This window comes from Xenopus tropicalis, chromosome 1 (assembly GCF_000004195.4).
Source record: "Xenopus tropicalis strain Nigerian chromosome 1, UCB_Xtro_10.0, whole genome shotgun sequence".
Taxonomy (NCBI): domain Eukaryota; kingdom Metazoa; phylum Chordata; class Amphibia; order Anura; family Pipidae; genus Xenopus; species Xenopus tropicalis.
Window position 1 is genome coordinate 184512492 of NC_030677.2, and position 17880 is coordinate 184530371.

Consider the following 17880-nt stretch of genomic DNA (forward strand, 5'->3'; position numbering starts at 1 on the left):
TGTCACAATCCACCCCATCTAATATACTTCACTGACTGACAACCTGAAGCCTTTCATATTCTACTACAATTCTCCCCCACCCTTTAACTGTAAGTGGGTTGCTGGGAGCTATAGCCCAAAAACATGTTCCAAAATGGTAGAGCAGAGATGTCAGGTTGAGTTAATGAAGAGAATGTTTCCCTGCTGGCAGAGCTTAGGGATAAGCACAGATAGGGAAACCCTGTGTGCCACTGCAGTGCTCCCATACACACTGACTGTAGCACATTGTGCCCGGTGTGAGAAAAGTTTGGCGCTGGCAGTGCACACAGGAGTCGGACGATGTGCACACACACACGACTCATTTCCTGCGAACAGCTTGTCTTTTGCCTGCCAGTGGGTTTAATTCATTAGAATCTGACACGATTTGCTGTATGTTCCTATTGAGGCAAAGCAGATCACCCCGCATGCATGAACTCACTCCACCCCCACAGCTGCTTTCTACTATGAGCGGGGATTGCCCACACCACTCCCAGTGCTTCAATTATTGATCCCTCACAAAGCTCCCCTCCTTCTCCCTTCCAGCTGGAGGCTTTTACCTTTTCTTATTCACAACTAAAAATCAGCTGTGTGTGTATTTGATTGAGGGACTTTGTTCTGTATTTCTTGCTATTCAGCACTGCAGTAGAAATCCAACTGCAGAGTAAGATCCACCCAATCCGCCTTCCCCTCTTTGCTGGTGGCCCTTCAGCACTAAGGAGAGGTGGGCAGCTCCCAGCACAGAGCGCTGCTGCTCCCGATGTGCGGTGCGGACGGAACCTGCTGCAGCCCAGTGCCCACATGCTGCATTAGAGAGGTGAGTACATCTGAACGCTGCGATTTTTCTGTCCTTACTTATCTATGAAGCATCCATGCGATCCTACCAGCTGCTTTTTAGCTGCAGAGAGCTGCCTGTATTGGGTTTAAGTACTCAGCAACTTTTACCAGTGCTCTCTTGGAGACTGTTGGCCAAGTAGGTACATGCCCCTGAACTTATATCTGTATAATAATGGATTCAATTAAGAAATGTTCTGATGCGGTATATTGCTTTCTCACTTTGCCATAAAGCAGTTTGGCACATATTCTTTGGTCATAGGAACTATAGGAAAGTTACAGTGGATTAGACTAGTTAGGCAGAAAAATGCAAATCAAGCCCTGCTGTTATTGGATTATTGGATATTTTACACTGTAAATGGACTGGAAAACTATTATAGGGGCATTAGTACTAATAGATATATTATACCTCAAATGAATATGCAGAGTATTATAATATCATCATTCCAACTGAGAAGAGGAAAAGAGGCAAAGAGACCATCGGGAAATAAACCTGTGAATGGGAATAGGCTTTCTCTGATCTCCCTGATAGGTGGCTCGGATTATAGTGGGAAAGTTATTGCAGTCCTGTAGTTGGCTGGAAGTGCAGAAAGCATGCTGCAGAACCACAGCACTGCCGCCTGGGCTGCCAGAACCCACTGCAGTGCACTCTCCTCAAGGTCTCTCCAGCAGCCCAGGGGTTAACCCAGAAACCTGGCTCCATCTGCAAGGACTGAGTCATACCCAGGAGCTGTCATTTGTCAAACAACTGCACACAGAAGCAAATGCAGAGTGTCAGGGCAAGCCAAATCTCATTACCAGAATCAGTGTGCGTCAAATGGTGGGCTGTGATGGATGGTAGCCACTTCCTCCATTCTAATAGCCATTCAAGGATGATGTTGATGAGAGGGAGTTCAAGCAGGAGAACAATGCTCCCTGAGGTTTATTGGTGTGTTCCATAGTAAAAGCCTAATCTGCAGTGAACTGCAGTGCAGAGGCATAAGGTTAACTGGGAGCATTGCTGGCTTGGAGGGGCACTTAACCCCTTAAGTGACAGCACTGCTACTTGTCAGTTGCCTCCAGCCTTCTGCAAGAACATTAAGTAAAGCTTACAAAGGAATGCCATTAGGAGTGGCTTTTATACCTACCGTTGTTTAATCGGAGCTTGGCACTAAGGCACACACTCAAATACACCTTTATTATTTCATTTTGAAACAGTCCTATACTACCTTGGCTTCAGTCTTTTCTGGAACTTCAGCATAAAACTGCTAATGATACCATGGACATTTAGCTAAAACACCCATAAACTGCGCAGGTTTAAATTCACTGCCCTCATTTCTCTAAGCATAAGGTATAAACAGATAAATGTGTTTGTTACAAATGAGTTTACTTGGTAAGACTTTACAGAACAACCTTCTGAGACAGACTACTTCTTTCTGTTGTATAACAAATCAATCTATAACATGATTATTCATTATTATTATGTATTATTATTTCATGTATTTTGCACATATTATTTCATTTACTTACAGATTATTCAGTTGCCCTACTATGTTTAAATAAAGTGAAATAAGAGAAAACGCAGGTATGAGTGGTTCTGTTTCGGTGCAACATTATTTAGCATACCTTGGCGCTTAATCTCCCAATACGTAGCACAACTGCGCAAAGACTTACACGTCACAGCTTTTCTCCCAGTCACCCTTCTAGCAGGCGCTGCCGGAAACCTTCATACATTTACACACATTGCTGTGTACTACTTTATGTACCTCTATGCATCTCAAGGATGTCATTGTCTGCTTTGAGTTGGTCACCCATTTAGCCACAGAGATAATATTTTCATTAATGCTCATACCCTGGGCAATATCATGACTTACAAAACCCCTTGATCCATCAGGAATATTTGATTTCAAATGTTCTGTAGGTGGAAGATTTTTTGGATTCCTGTAGACGGTGGTGGCTGAGTTCCTTGCAGGTTTTCGTCTAAATCAAAGCATTTGAGTACACCATGCGTGGTTTTACTGTCTCGTAGCTCTCGTTTCTAGAAATGATTTTTAAAAATTACGGTTTTTTTTCATATGAAAATGGAAAATTTAGGAAACAAGCTGATTCTATATTTTGATCTTTAGCCATAATGATCCACTGAACATGGCAGCAACATGATTTTCAGGTTCCGGTTGTGTTTGTATTTAGATTTCAGTTAAATGAGGCTTACAACAAGGGTACATGGGCCTATCAAACCCTCTAAGCGGCCGAGACCTTCCTTCCCCTATGTGTCTTACCACATGTATGTTTGTTTATTGCAATTTTTGTTTGTACCTTTCTGGTCTCTACAAATGCACAGAGCTGCAAATATTAGTAGGACTATCTGCTGTATATAAAGTTACCTCATGGAAAACATTGAGATGATGCCTGATACTACACAGGCCACTAGTGACATTGCTTTCACCCTCTAAACAACTACTTCTTTAGTTACATATAACATTGGGCTGAATCACTGTCACCCGTTTTTAAAATCTTCCCTATATGTGGTTATTTCACTCCCTCCATAGGAACATGGTGGCCTTCGGAATTTTAAACTGTGGAATCTCTTTCATCAGTACAGACCCTATGTGACTGATCTGGCATGGCGTGTCTGCTTATTGCTTCTGTAATTGAACACATGAAACCAATTGAGCCTAATTGTGCCAAGAGTAATCATATTGCTTGTGACAAGTCACAGTTATGAATGTAGGAAGAGCTCGCTATGTAGCGTGCCACCGAGGAAAGCGCAGTGATGTCTGGGCTCGTGAGTCATTGGAGATTTGCATTGGTTCGTGTCACTGTTTCGAGGTGCATTGCTTTAGAATTTGCTCAGCTTCAGGAGCCAGTTTGGGAGTGGTTATGCAGAGGAATTAGGAGTTTAGGCAAAATATTGCACCAGTACATTTATTGCATTGCTGCTGAATTTTTTTTCTTGCTGTGGTTATTTCTAGTAATGATTGGAATCTGAATATTAACAGCATTTGATTTGTAAGTACTTCTGCCTGGGGGAATTGCTGTGCTTGCAGTGTGCAGAGCATTGGGGGCGTAGGCCAGCCATGTCCTTACCACCTGTCGTAGGGCAGTCAATAAGGACAAGGTCCATTGCTCCCATTCCTGGACTGAAATTCAAAATAGGCCCTGGTATTTCAAGTACACAGAGGCCCAAACAGCCCCCCCCGACAGGCTCAATAAATAGTGACTGTCTAGGGCATCTTACAGCAGCCCCTCTGGCATTTGCCAGAACCCACAGATTGCCAGCCTGCGCCTGGTTGCACCCTATGCTGCACCCTAACTTGCAAGTATCAAGGAAGGAAGGCGGCACACTCAAATGCTGCCCCCCATACCTCTCATGAATATAGAACTGCTGGAAGCACTGTATTCATCAGGGCAGCCTCAGGTCTCTGTACTCCAAAATGAAGCAGGAATCCTTTGTCAGAAATGTATTGGAAAAACATAAGAGGCAGTGTTTGATTGTGTTTATGTCACTCTTTTACTCAACAACACAAGGCCCGAGTTTCTATAAAGAGGATTCATTAGTGCCTTGTCATCAGTCCTGTCCCGTTATCCGTTATACTGTAAATCCCACTCATGCTGTACTGTAGGACTTCTGTTGAGGATCAGTAACTATGCATGGTCACATGAATGCCTAAAGCCCTCCTTACACAAACAAGAACAAAAGCGTTCTATATTTATCACAAGGTATACATTTAGCCCTATTATTATATGTTGTTTTAATTCAAAAACAGAACCGTGGGATGTTACTTCCTTCTTTCCTGGTGTGCATTTATTTCCCCCTATGTGTAGCTTTGTATTGGGTGGAGAAGGGGTTAAGCTTTTTGACCCACGACAGAAGATCTATGGAAAATGGATTGGTCTACCGATAAATTAGCTTTCCATTTTATTAGTAAAAGCCTTCTGCTTTCCTCTGTCTCTTTTTCTCTACTAAGGTAATTGAGTCTTGAAACCAACCTCAGTTGAGTCTTTTTTGCTTTCTATAGGTTTGAGCTACAGTGGGACTCTGTTACTGCCTTCTAATATTTATTATATTCTATACAAGTACCATCTATGTGCATAAAGTACATTTCTGTGGGAATAAAAGATATTAAATATATTGACACTTTATAAATAACACTTATTAATAATAACAACAAAAATAAAAATTATTATAATATTAATTAATAGCTCCTTTCATTTTCATAATGCACATACAGTCCATATTCTATTTAAGAATGCTCTGTTCTGGTGTGTGTATATATATATATATAGGATGGTCTTGATAAAGGTCTCAGATACAGACCGAAACGATGGCCTGTCGCGTAATGTATTTATTATAATAAAAGTTATGTTTTAAATGATTCCCGGTGTGCACCAATATCACTAGATTTCCATTTTTAATGCTTAATTGGTAGCACCCGGGTCTATGGACTACGCTTAGGAGTGCTGAATCTACGTATCATATATATATATATATATATATATATATATATACACACATATATATATATGGGACTTTATGGGTCATTTAATGAATCTTTAAGTGCAGGGCATGGTGAATTTCCACAGAAATCTGGGTTCCTTCCATGAATACAGTGCCGCCTGCATTCAGCAGTGTTTTATTCATGTAAGGTAAGTGGGGGAGCCACATAGGCATTGACTCTATTGTCCCCTACCTGTCCCCTAACTTGCACCAGTAGGTGCTGGCTGCAATGGAGCCCTATACTAACCATCTGCCAGAGGGCATTGAACCAACCAATCTTTGCTATTCACCTAGTGCCAGATTTCAAGACCCTGGACATAAGTGCTTTTAAATGAACACTAAGGGGTGAATTTTTGCACCCCTAAGTAGTAAGGATTGGAACTGAAGGTAGGCAAAAAAAGCCCAAGGTGCAAGGATGGGGGGCACTAGTAAGTTACCTAATCTGCCTGCGCCGTCCTCTTGCTGACTTGCTGTTTTTATGAAAAGCAGAATTATGAAGGCTGTGGATATTTTCCACTAATCCTAAATGGGCAGAAAAGCAATGTTTTAGGACACACATCCTATCGTCAGTAGATAGTACCCAAATGTCACAACAGGGGGAAGACAGCTTTTTGGTTTTAGTGCTATTGGCATGATTTCTGTACTTGCTAGGAAAGAGTTAGTGCCAGTGACTCTCCAGCCAGCAGTGCTGTAAATGAGCCATTCATATAAAGGATCATTAGTCTTATCTTGAATTTCTGCAACTATTGCTCTGGCTCTGAGTCTGTATGTAGAATCCCAGTCAAAACACAAGATGAGAGTATCTGGAAAAACACAATAAAATAAATATTATTCTTTCAAAATAAAAGTAACCCCCTCCAATGAAACAGCTTTATACAGCATTTCTTACTGATTTAAAACCCATTTTAAATTGATACATTGTCCCTTTAATTATTGAGGAAACAGACACAAACAGCAAAGCAAATGTACACTTTCTGCATATGTTTAATCACAATGACATTTGCCAGGGACCTTTTCTCTTGCCCGCTTGAATATGTGCAGCCCCAGGGAATACAGCATCATTCTGTCTATAGGTTACACAAAAAAAGCTGTAAACCATTAAGTGTAGTAGTTGTGCATCTTCCCATGCCCCTGGAAATGAATTTAAGCATAGATTTATCTGTGGCATCTGCAGTCTTCTATAGTGTAGCAGTTATATAATATATGGGTGGGTATATATTTAGATACTTTCTTGTGCAATACTTAATATTTATTTTAGAAATATAAATATTAATGTAAATTATTTATATTATATATATATAAATACATATGCACTAGGGATGCACCGAATCCAGTTTTTTGGGTTCGGCTGAACCCCCAAATATTGAACTGAATCCGAATCCTAATTAGTATATGCTTATTAGGATTTGGAAGGGGTAACTATGAGCGTTGAAAAATTTTCCACTTCCATGTTAACGTGACAAAAATTCACATGATTTTAGGATTCGGTTTTGCCAGGACTGTGTATTTGGCCGAATCCAGATCCTGCCGAACAAGGCCAAATCCTGGCCTAATACAAGCTACTCTTAAAGGCATTAATATAATCTGCCTTCCCAACATGACCTGGCAGGGCATTCCACAACCTCACTGCCCTCACTTATTTTTTGCTATTTCAAATGAAAGTTTCCTCAAGGCTAAAGGGGGGCCCTCTGGTTCTTTGTTCTTTTCTTATGGAAAAAAAAACCCCTGCTATGTGTCTATAATCCCCTCTAATGTACTTGTAAAGAGAAATCATGGCCCCTTTTTTTCCAGAAAAAACAACCCCAACCCTGACAGTCTAACCTCATAGCTTAACCCTTCCATCCCCTTTACCAGTTTAGTTGCAGTCTCTGCACTCTCTCCAGCTCATTAATATCCTTCTTAAGGACTGGAGCCCAAAACTGCACTGCATACTCAAGGTGAGGCCTTACCAGGGACCTATAAAGCGGCAAAATTATGTTCTCATCCCTTGAGTCAATGCCCTTTTTTATACAAGACAGCACTTTATTTGCTTTAGTAGCCACAGAATGACACTGCTTAGAGTTACACAACTTGTTATCTACAAAAATACCCAAATCCTTCCCAAATATGGATACCCCCAACACACTACCATTTAGTGTATAACTGTTGTTTCTACTATTTCTTTCTTTTTTTTTTTTTTATAATTTTTTTAATTAATCTTGAGGTTCCAGCGGTACAAAAATGTTGTATCGTAAAATAAAAGAAAAGGTAAATACGAAAAAAAACCCATATACATTGTAGCATTTGACATGTCTTGTTTAAATGGTGATAACAGGTAGGTAATAAGGTAATATAGCAAAAAAAGGCTTGAAAGACAATTTCGAGTTTCTACTATTTCTACCAAACTGTATGACTTTGCATTTATGTGAACCTCATTTGCTAACTTGTTGCCCATTTCTCCAATTTTGTCAAATCTCTATGCAAGGCGGCAACCTAGAAGCAACCCTCTCCAAAATGCATCATAAATCCTAGACTGGAAGAACACTATGTTTACATATAAATCAAGATGTTACATTTCAAAGAGGGGAGTTTAAGTAACAGTGTGTAAAACCTGCAGTCAAAATTATGGATGGAATTATGGATGGAATGGAATTATGGATGAAATGAAATTATGGATGGAATTGTTTATTTCGAATGTTTTTCCTGTTCTGCTGCTAATAGGGGATGAGCGGCACACTGATCATAAATAAATGGCACACTGTTCTAGTCATCAAATCTGCTCTAAAGTTAAGTGGGAGAGGATTCATTAAATTTACTAAACACTAAACTTGCACTAAAGCTGTGCCAGGCCTAAACTTGCACTAAAGCTGTGCCAGGCCTAAACTTGCACTAAAGCTGCGCTAGGCCTAAACTTGCACTAAAGCTGCGCCAGGCCTAAACTTGCACTAAAGCTGTGCCAGGCCTAAACTTGCACTAAAGCTGTGCCAGGCCTAAACTTGCACTAAAGCTGTGCCAGGCCTAAACTTGCACTAAAGCTGTGCCAGGCCTAAACTTGCACTTAAGCTGTGCTAGGCCTAAACTTGCACTAAAGCTGTGCTAGGCCTAAACTTGCACTAAAGCTGTGCCAGGCCTAAACTTGCACTAAAGCTGTGCTAGGCCTATTTAAGTGAGGGGTTCTGACTTGCATTTCCTTCATAGCCTTAGAGATGTCTGCATCACCATCAGATAATAAACATGTAACTTTCCCCACAATCATTAATGATAAGAATAAGACTTAAATGTATTAATTTAAATTACTGTATGAAAAATATGTTTCAGCAGAGCCCAATTATTCAAACCCACAAGTTCTACATAAATTCAGTGGGGCTCAACCTTGCTAAATGCAAAGACATCCACGGGAAGCCTTTCTACTGTAGTTTGTTCCAACAAGTTCAGGAACTTGATTCCTGGAACAAACCATAACCTTTCAGTTATTATATTTTATTTGACGGATTATAATTTGAAGTAAACTTTACAGTGACTAAAGGGAACTCTGGCCTTAAATGAAAATAATATTGGCCATGGTACCACGAGACACAAGTAAGGCAAAGCTGTTTAGTCCTTAATTTAATCAAGGTCTTAGAAATCAATATAGAATGCAACCTTTTATTTGTATGTCTCTTTGTATCTTATTCCAATTGCCACTTGAGCAGGCTTTGTGTATCCAAGCCTCCCTTGGTGGCCCAGCATTTGGTCAGGGTCCCCCAGGTCATGATACACTAAAAAGTATGCTGAGAAAGGGGGCTGGAAGTTATAGCACAGCAACAATTAAAGTTCTGTTGGTTGGCCATACAGCTATAGACAAAGATCATCATATCTATCTATCTATCTATATATCATCTATCTATCTATCTATCTATCTATCTATCTATCTATCATCTATCTATCTATCTATCTATCTATATATCATCTATCTATCTATCTATCATCTATCTATCTATCATCTATCTATTTATCTATCTATCTATCTATCTATCTATCATCTATCTATCTATCTATCTATATATCATCTATCTATCTATCTATCTATCTATCTATCTATCTATCTATCTATCATCATCCATCTATATATCATCTATCTATCTATCTATCTATCTATCTATCTATCTATCTATCTATCTGTTTACCTCAACTATAACCCTAAAGGGTAAATATTTTATGATGATTTTTCACTGTTGTATAGTATATGTAAAGGGCAAATTATACAAATGATTCTATGTCATGTGCAAGAGTTCATGTCAGCTGATTGTTGGTCAGCTCTACACAAGGCCATTTTCTGCTCTCACTTTTATCTCTACCCCTACCTGCCATCTAATGTCCCTGGTATGCACAGGGTTTTTTATTAAACTGCCTGCACATACTGCCTTGACCATGTATGCCAGGTAAAGCCAACCCGACTTGGCAGAACCAAGAGCCTGGGCAGATGGTGAGTAGTAGCTTTGAAGGCATCATCATTTCATTTTTATAAAGCTGAGCTACATTTGATCTCTTGAACCTGGTATAAAGTTAATCAAGCAGTATGCCTTTAAAAAGAAACATGTTAAAACTATTATAGATAAATACTGATAAAAGGGAGGATGTTTGTGTTGAAGCTGGTACGTCTGGCTTTGCATCAGTTCACCTGGCATAATTTGCCTTGTACTTGCATATTTATAAAGCAGTGAATAAATGAGGCATGTGTATAAATTGAAATACACTGTTATATGAAGATGGAAAATTGACACTGACATTCATCCTTTTATTTTGTTACCCAATAGCAGGCAAACAAAAGAAGCAAGTTTAAAGGAACAGTAACACCAAAATATGAGTGTTTTAATGTAATTAAAATATAATGTACTGTTGCCCTGTACTGGTACAATTGGTGTTCTTGCTTAAAAAACACTACTATGGTTTATATAAATAAGCTGCTGTGTAGCCATAGGGGCAGCCATGCATGCTGGGAAAAAGGAGAAAGGCGCAGGTAACATAGCAGATAACAGATAAGCATATGGGTGTTGTTTCAAAGCTTATCTGTTTACTACGTAACCAGTGCCATTTCAAATTGAATAGCTACCTCCATTGCTACACAGCAGCTTTGTTTGTATAGCCTATAGTAGTGTTTCTGAAGCAAACACACCACTTTTACTGGCGAAGGGTAACAGTGCATTATATTTTACATTACATTAATACTTTTTCAGTTTTGGTGTTACTGTTCCTTTAAAGACACCCATGTGAAATGTGATGGGGATACCTTTAGAAAGGCCTTTAAAAGAAGGCCTGTGTCACAGATCTTGACTTTACCTTTAATAACTACCTACTATAGATCAAGGAGCATCTATTACATGACATTATACAGAGTTCTAAAAATGGTTTTCCATAGCAAAGCAGCGGGCATATGCTGACACTGAGTATAATGCAGAGCTGCAGGAAACACGCTCACAGGGGGCAGCACTGCCGGGAAGCACATCAGAACGTGGAACAGATTAGCTGAATCTTATTAAGCATTTGCATTCCCAGCGCACCAGGAAGGCTTGGCCTATAGCTTGACATTACCATCCCTCAAGGCAACACATCTTTGTCCTACAATAAAAGGCTCCCACCTCAGGGTACGCGGCTGCCCCTGTGCAATTAGTGATCAGATCTAAAGCGTAGTTAAAAAAATGCTTCGTGCCAAAACAAACTGGAGCAATGTTGGTCAGGAAATTGCAGCAAACTTATTGCAGCCCAGGAAAATATATATATATATATATATATATAATTCATGTTGGAATGTTAGAAACTGATGACAGTAATAGCAGCCTCTTTTGGTTCTCTATCCTTTCTTGCTTACTAGTTGCTAGAACAGGAAATGAGGGGTCCGGCACAGGAAGGAAGCTGTAAAATAAAGGAAAATTTTACCTTTTTTCAGTTTATACATTAATAAAAATTGTGAAATCACAAAGGCAGAATGCTTATGCTGGGCTATTAAAGGGATAGTACTCTTAAAGTAACTTTTAGTATGTTTTACAATTTCTGAATTATTCTCTTCTGCCTCTTTTCAGCTCTCAAATAGGGGTTAAAAACTATCCCTCTGTGAGGGAAAATGTTGTTGTAATGGCTACCTTTTATTACTTATCTTTCTATTTAGCCCACCAACGATTCATATTCCAGTCATTCCAGTTCAAGCCACTGTCTGGTTGCTAGGGTAAACTGAATCATAGCAACCACATAGCTGCTGAATTTCCAAACTGCAGTTTGAAAACCAATAGCAAATTGTCTCACAATATTACTGTCTACATCATACGAAAAGGTGAATAACACAAACAGTAGAATTCAGCTACTTTAATCTGGCAAATACTTGATGAAATTTCCAATGTAAGATGTGGGGAAATGCCAGGAGAATTTTAAGAATCAATTATCTCTGATAAATGAGCCCCTAAGTTTCTTTATAACCTTTACAGAAATTACATAAATGTGTCACGTATAAGGCCTTCATTCCCCAACAATAAGCAAGATTCAACAAGAACACAAACAGTCCAATAATGTTTACCCTAAAATTAATATTTATTATGATGTAGAGAGTGATATTCTGACAAGTTGCAATTGGTCTTATTTTTTTTTTTTTTTTATTTGTATGTTTTGAGTTATTTGGCTTTTTGTTCAGCAGCTCTCCAGTTGGGAATTTCAGAAGCTATTTGGTTGCAGTGATTTGAATAAGGGACTTGAATATAAACAGGAGAGGGCCTGAATAGAAAGATAATTAATAAAAAGCAACAATAAAGTTGTAGCTTTACAGAGTAAAAGAGTAAAAGTTTTTTTTTTATGCTGGGGTCAGTGACCCCTATTTGAAAGCTAGAAAGAGTCATAAGGAGGCAAATCATTTGAAAATTATAAATAAGTCATTTTCATTCAGCCCCACACGATTAATAAATATCGTTGATTGGTAGTGAAGCAAACAAACACAATGAGTGCTATCCCTCTTTTACACCCTGTGGCCAGACAAAATAAAAAAATTTCGGGAATTTTTTGCCATTTCTCAAATTCTTACATAGTTTTGCAAATTTGTCGGCAAAGCAAAGTGGGACAGATTTACTCATCACTACCACCCACTAAACATTACTTCCTGATGTCACCCTCCCCGTCCTGACTTCCCAGCACAGAAAAGTGACATCCCTATCCACACACAATTGTCAGACTGCCCAGAGTACCAGAGGATCTTCTGGCAAATCCAGGTCCTAGTAAGGCCCAGTGTGAAAGTTACCATTAGCCCTTTTTGTTTCCACCATAAGCCAATGGAACATCTATACAATTTAGCACTGTTACCATATAATTGTTGCAAAAGTGGACTGTGGTGGGCCCTAAGAAGCCCAGCCTGGCACTGCACACACACTAGGGCCATCAGTGGCCTTTATACCTGCCTGTAAGGGTATGGAGTGTAAAAGGAAATGTAAGTGCCTGGAAAAAAAACCCATACAGACATAGAAACAGATCATACAAACTCCTTATGTAAAGTGCCCAGGTCTCATGTAGATACTATGATATTCTTAGTTGCAACCTGTGCTTTTCTATTTCTTGTTGGCAATTGGTAATGGAGTTGTAATTTCATTACTAATACCAAGGCTTGCAGATTCCTGCCATCAGCACTGACTGACATGAGACATATGGGTTCAGCTGAGATGAGCAATTAGCTTATCTGCTGGATGTCATCTGATTATTCCTAATTAGGACTGTGGTTTGCCTTCTTGGGCAGAAAGCAAATACCAACAGAACAAATAATCTTGTAGGTGAGATCAGTAAAGAGACTCTTTGCCTAGCTCCCCACCCAAAGGCAGCCGCGGTGCTACTAAGGGGGTCAAATTAAAAACCAAATGTTATTATCCAATATAGTACAGACTATGTTACAGTGATCACAAGATACAGTCAAAGGAAAAATTAGATTTTTTTTTTTGTATTAATTTCTTTACATAAAAGTGTTTAACTAATGATGTTATTGAGCTTATTGATTTTTAGTAATGAGTTTATTCCATGGACTTCCACTTTCACAAGAGGTGGTGTTGCCCTTGAGCTGCATGAGTGCAACATCAGTAATAATGATGGACAAGCAAGTATGGCCAGTAAAATTACATATGAGAATTGGTACCTAGCTGTACATTATGAATACATACAAGCAGCACAGAGCAATTTTTGGGCAGACTGTTTAGATAAGTCTGTGTTGATTGAATGAATAAGCTTTATTCTGCAGATAAAGTCAGTCTATGTAATGGAGAGCTTGATGCTTGTGGAGCACTTTGCAGAGATATTAATAGGACAGAATGCAAGCACTCTCCTTGCCTTTGGAGTCTAAACTGAGGTGATAAGCTGGCTTCTCCTACTACTCTCACAACTGTACTGTCGCTCATACAATGAACTGAAAGTGATGCTTTGCACAAATATACCGTATATGCAATACATGTTCACATTCATGGAGAATACACAGGAAATATATTATTACAAAGTTAATTTCATTTATTAAATATTTGTCAATAAGTATTATATATTCAGTGAGTGACCCAGACACACCTGTGGACACTACATTACATACAATATTTACTATTAGGCAAAGGGTTCAACAATAGGAGGATAGAGCAAAATATGGAAAACTCAGGATGACTGTGCAATTCAGTGATTATTGGGCATTTGGAAGACATTATTACAGTGGAATCTACATATAAATAAGGTTTTTAATCATTATGTATTGATCGCTTTTGTATGTAATTTGTATGTTTGATATATATACCCTTCTTCCAGTACAGAGCTGCTAAGTATGTTAATAATAGTATAATTATATTATTTCTATTGATTTTTATGGTAGTTCCAATTTATATAGATCAGTTCCAAATTGGTGTAACTATGGCTCCAGGGATGAATTACCTTGACTAAAACAACTTTACTGAACAATAACCAGAACCTCAATTATAAGTAATGTATTTATTCTATTTAAAGCCAGAGTTTACTACAGCAAGGACGATACAAGGCATACAGTGCTCATACATTGATATTCCTATAAGTTATGAATCCTCCTCTAAAATTAATATATGTTTATCATTTAATTAATATTTGAAAAAAGAACAAATTCTCAGTTCAAGTTACTGGTTTTTATTCATGTTTGGGCCTCTTTGGTAAAGTAGGTTGTTTGAATCCCATAACATTCAGCATCTCAACATATCATCCCTGTCACTTTGCATCATTACTTGCATTGATTGTGTGGTGCACTGTTATAAGGAAAGCTGTGGATGCCCATAGAAGAGAATTGGGTCTGGAGGCCAAATGCAAGTCCTGCAGTCCTTCCTTGACTTACAGTAAGAGCACTTGCAGCCCAGGGAGCCAATAAACCTACGTATTAGCTGTAGTCATAGGTCCTTGGCATTTTACTACTTCAGTCTGAGTCATCTATTCTAGGAAGCCCACACACTTCAAATGAACCGGATAATGGCAAATCCTTTAATTAAGGTAAAAGTATAAATGCACGTTCTTTCATGCATACATAACAGAATTTAGCTGACCTGATGTTAGCCTTTTAACGATCACCTTCTTTTTGCTTTCATCAGCATCTTTACGTCAGTAGCCGCACAATAAAAGAAAGGAGGCCATATGTTCCGGCTCTCCCAGATATCAATAGGGGGAACTAATCAGTTAGGCAGAATAGATAGCAAGAGGGTATACACGGCATGATGAACATTTCACTTCTTATTATCTGTAACTAAACAATGAATCAAGCAGCAGCAGCACGATGGATTTGTGTATCACTGCAATGCTCTTATCATCAGCCGAGCTTTGCAAATGATTTCTTTTGTAAGTATTTTGTAGTGCTCATTGTGAGCAGCCTCTGTATGTTTAAAGAGTCGGGGAGCAACACAAGCAAGAAAATAATTCCTGAGGGGTGCCAATAAGGGCTGTGTTTGGTGCAGCTCTTCTAGCTAGATTTTCTAGACGTGTCCCTGAATTTTCTAGTGATCTGGTGGCCCTAGATTACATTCTCTAGGGTTCATTTAATAACAGGTGTACAGGGTGCAAAGTGCAAAAAATAGGTTCCTAAAAATCAAACCAATAAGAGCAAATGCTGAACTTCATGAGCATAAAGGTGGCCATATATGGGCCGATAAAAGCTGGCAATGGACCGAGTTGGCAGCTTATCAGCCCACATATGTATTGGGCCCTCCGATGTGCCTACCCAACCGATATGTGACCTAAAATTGGTCAGATGTCAATAGGCCAGGTTTGATTTTCCCATCAAATTCAGGACCGGATCTGTGCGTTGTACTGATCCAGTCCTCGATCCGACAACCTGCATAGCAGCAATTTTGTCCAATCGTTTTTGCCCCCAGGGCCAAAGTGATTGGATCAGCTGAATGGTGCCAAATAAACAGATCTTTAAATGCATCCAATCTGATGATTGGTGTGCCACTGTGCTATTTGACACTGGGGAACTCTGTATCTGGCAGTAACTCCAGGTTTCCCACAGTGGGTTGCATCAATAGGTGCAGTAGATTTGCACCCAGTGAACTAAATGCAAATGCAGCACACTCCAGAAATAACACAACCCTGGCTCTAAAAATGCTATGTCAAACTTGCACAAAATTTGCATCCATTTTGATGTATTGGCCTACAACTAGAATCTTGACCACTATTATGTTGGGATTATGGGGGGGGGGGTTTATTGCTGCATTATGGGTAAAAAAAATGGTGATTTGCATCCAAAATTGCATTTTACACACTGAATTTGTATTTGTAAAAACCCAGTTCAATTAACCACAATAAACATTCAGAAGTTAGGGCTAGTTCACTGGTCTTGTGCTGTTAGAATAATGAAAGTAAATTTCTGATTGGTTGTGTGTTATTGGATTGTGAAAAATTTGCCATTGCATACTCACTGCCTGCTAGAGGATTGTGGGGGTTCATTAATTGTTTGATATCCTCAGGATAACTGTAAAGTCATCACTGCCAAGGGAACATATATATATATATAGTGTAAGATCCAATTGTTACAGAAGCATTTCATTAGAGAAGAGCTATGTGTGGAAACACTGGGTCAAACAGACACATAAATCAAAGTGAATTCTCTGACCAGCTTCCCTGCATTACTGTGATACATTGCTACTTAGTCAGATGAGAGATGTCTGCATTTTTCATTCACCTTAAAAACACATAGGCATGAATCTTGAAAATATCTAATAAATGTATTTTTCATTTAAAGGAATATGCGAATGTGTATAGGTGTGTGTATATATATATATATATATATATATATATATTTATATAATTTATTTTATGTATATACACACAAAAAGGTCAAAAGTATGCAGATGCTTGACATCTCATTGGAAAAACAAGGCTATTAGTACTAAGTTTGTCCTTTCTTTGCTGCTGTAAGTCACTATTTAGGGAAGGCTTTCCACTACATGTTGGAACGTTGTTTGCTTCCATTCAGCCACAAATGCATTAATGATATTAGGCAATGATGTTGGGTGTGCAGGCCTGGCTTTCAGTCAGCTTTCTAACTGATCCCAGCACTCAGTGGTACCATTTTGTGACTTTGTTTGGCCTACTAATTCAAGGCTGAACTGTTGTTGTTCTTAGATGTTTTTAATTCACCATCACCTAATTTACAGTTGACTGGGATAGGTCTGACAGGGCATAGATCTGGCAAACTGACTTGTTGAAAGCTGGCATCCTATGGTGGTGCCTCATTAAAAGCCCTCTTCCAGACCACTTATAATTATATTACTTCTGGAATTTATTATTGGAGATTACACTACTGTGTAATTAAATATACAATGTGGCTTAAAGCACATACAAAGCCTATTTTACTGTGCCAAAATATCTGACAAACTACAATAAAATAGATCACTATGCATTTTCTTGGACCAGTGCTCCTTTTCATAGAAAACTGCACAGGGCTGCACCAACATTTTCTTAGCTTTAAATTGTCAGTGCTATGGCTATTGGCATTTGTGCATGCGCAGTAAAGTAAAAATTGCTGGGTTTAGTCTGCTGGAAATGCACAAAACCCCCCCAAAAAATCTGTGTTAGGGGTGCATGGGACATCAGGAGAAAGGTAAATAAAATGCCAGTAAAGCACTTTTTTCAACAGCCCAGTGCAGTTTTCTCTGAGTAGGAGATCAGCCCAAGGAAAAACTAAGCATCTATTTCACTGGGGGTTGGCATGTCGGGAAAAGATCTGCTCATTTGGTAGCCTCACCGAACGATCTGATCATTTGGCGATTGGGCCAATTGGACAGATCACATTGACAGGATGCAAGTGTTTGGGTAAGGACTGCATCAACGAGCTGATGCACTCCTCACCCCAATGGGATTTTAAACCTGTCTGATTGACATCTGTCTGATTTTATCCATCAATATCCATTGTGCAAGCTCATCTGAAGGCCCCATACACAGGCCAATAAACTGTGACTGTCAGCAGCTGTTATTAGCCTGTGTTTAGCCACCTTAAGGCCATTTAGTTGGCTCGTGTTCCCTTCTATTCCTATGCAAAAGAGCAATAAGACATTTGGTTATTTTCTTCTACAAACAACTGGAGT

At 39.0% G+C, this 17880-nt stretch overlaps 1 protein-coding gene across 1 annotated transcript in view; it reads left to right on the forward strand.

Moving 5' to 3' along the window:
- The first annotated feature begins 498 nt into the window (after nucleotides 1–498).
- sv2c (synaptic vesicle glycoprotein 2C) overlaps nucleotides 499–17880 on the forward strand; it is an 86621-nt gene continuing 69239 nt past the window's right edge. Inside the window, exon 1 of the mRNA XM_002934827.5 lies at nucleotides 499–832. The gene's annotated coding sequence lies outside the window, so the exon portion shown is untranslated. The remainder of the gene's footprint in view (nucleotides 833–17880) is intronic.